The following is a 2,222-nucleotide window of genomic DNA, read 5'->3' as shown; positions in this document are numbered from 1 at the left end:
TGATGGAAGCAGCACAGCTGATGTTTCTCTCCAGGATGGCGTCACAGCCAAACAGGAACAGACGAGGCAAAGCTACTATGAGAAAAAGCAGAGAGAGCAAAACATTATAGATTGAACAAACAGATTCTGCAGAAAGAACCTTTTGATTTTTTAATGGTTTCCATGATACATTTAAACATCCCCCAGGTCAGAATGACTCTGGAACATCACCAGTGTTCTCGGAAAGGAATAACTACCAAAAAGTAAAATCCAGACATTAACAAATGTAAAGCATTTGGTGAAGCATAAGCATCAGTTGCCACCAATGTAATTATTTGAGGTGTTGCCTGTTGACCATGTTTCAAGGATAAGTGGGGTGCAGCAAAGTACGGCACACCTTTAAAATTGGTTCAGTTTCCTTTTTGACAGTACTTTTACTTTATTAAGGAAAAATAGGTCAGTACTGATAAATATCTGACACACAAAAGTGCTCTACTTCATCTGGTTATATTGGCTAAGTCTAAGTGCTGTTTATGGGCCAGAAAAAGATTGATATCTGAATTTAATAACCTTAAACGAATGTTTTAACATTCAGCAATTTGAAGAGGAAAAAAACTGCTGTTTGTTTGTACTTAGTGTTATATAGCAAGAGTAATGTGTTTTCAGCTGAGATTAAAAGCACCCTCTATAAATTACACTGGTATTTTGACTAAAGCAAACTCATTTAAGGCTTCACATGATTCACAAATTTAGATCAAATCTACGATGAAAATTCTACTCTAAAGTCTGTTCCCTCCTTAAAAATTTATTGAAAGGGTATTAAGCAATCATGAGATGACATCCCTTCAAAATATGAAACTAAGTAGGACACTTAAGCAGGATCTAAGGATTTTATTGGTGAAAGCAAGCATACATGTAGTTTCCAAAAAAAAAAAAAAGATTAAAATTGTCAAAAAAAAAAGTAATTGGTTTCAAATACCACAATTCTACATCCATCAAAAAAAGTTGTCACCTTATTAACTTAGGGAAAAAAAAAACATAAAAACAGCTCAGTGGAAACAGTTAACTGCACTTACTGCTATTAGTCTGGGATTTAATTCTTAGAGCAAAAGAAATTAAACTCCTTTAGATCATTCATTTTCCTCCACTTATGTCCTCCTCGTGTCTCCATGGCTCCAGACATGTCACAGTCATCCACTGGTTCCCCTGAGGCCCAGTTCTTATACCTGACCACCTCATCACTGACCCAGAACCAGAAATCCAGAGTACAGGCGTAGTGCAGTCCCATCCAGACATAATCAGTGGAGGCCTTCTTGGCTTTCTCCTGGATCCATCTCTGCTCATCCAGGCTGGTGATGGTGACCAGGTCATGGTAGTGATCTCTGCAGTAGTATAAGGCATCCTCCCAGTTCATCTTTTCTTTAATCAAGATCAGTTTATCTAATTATAAAAACAATAAATAAATAAATAAGTGTTTGTTAGAGCCATAAACAACAACTATTTAAGTTATTGTAATATTTAGAATGTTTTTTTGCGATGCCCTTTTTCTTTCATTTTGTTGTAGGGTTAACGTCAGTACAGGTATATTTTATAGTGAAGTTTACTTTTATGTTGAAAGGCTTATTTCCTTTCAACATAGTTTTTTATTCTGTAAATGAATACAGACTGCAGGGGGATTGTACAGCATGGATTTACACAGTTTTTGACAAGGAAAAGTTTTTTTTTTTTTAAAGGAAAGAATTTGTCGGTCACTTTTTTGTATGACATACTGTATTTCTTGGATAATGAGTTTTTGGATAAACTTCATGGTTTTCCATGCATCCTTTACTTATCCAGGACACAGATATTGGATCTGTTGCCATAACAGCGTCATTTTTAGGCTTTTAAGCTCTGAAATTAATTATAAAATGCTTTCTAAAAACAACTACTAAAACAAACACATAAAAAACACATAAAAACAAAAGGCGATAAATACTTTCAAAACTTTTTTCTTCGTTTGAATTGATAAACAAAAAGCAGTTTTTTATTTTTTATAGTAACAACTCACCATCATAACAGATGAATGGTTTTTCCTCAGTGCAATCCTTACTCTTCCATCTGCCTTCATCATCAATCCCAGCAACAGCACATTGACCAGTGTTGTATCGCTGATTGTTTAACCGGTCATTCCAGTGTCTGAAAGAGAAACTGCTTCCATCTGACCACCTCCAGGTGTCTCTGAACAGACCAAAGTATGTTTCACT

General features: G+C 35.2%; 1 long non-coding RNA gene across 1 annotated transcript; it reads right to left on the bottom strand.

Moving 5' to 3' along the window:
- Positions 1–855: 855 nt before the first annotated feature.
- LOC107102815 lies at positions 856–2,220 on the bottom strand. Its single transcript, XR_001482144.1, has 2 exons — positions 2,027–2,220; positions 856–1,419 (listed from the first exon to the last, which is right to left on the bottom strand). It is a non-coding gene; the product is annotated as an uncharacterized LOC107102815 (long non-coding RNA).
- Between the last annotated feature and the right edge of the window lie 2 nt (positions 2,221–2,222).

The sequence above is a fragment of the Cyprinodon variegatus genome, unplaced genomic scaffold (genome assembly GCF_000732505.1).
Source record: "Cyprinodon variegatus isolate N-32 unplaced genomic scaffold, C_variegatus-1.0 Scaffold1323, whole genome shotgun sequence".
Classification (NCBI taxonomy): Eukaryota; Metazoa; Chordata; class Actinopteri; order Cyprinodontiformes; family Cyprinodontidae; genus Cyprinodon; species Cyprinodon variegatus.
Note: the sequence above shows the minus strand (reverse complement) of the source record. Positions and strands in the feature narration are given on the sequence as shown.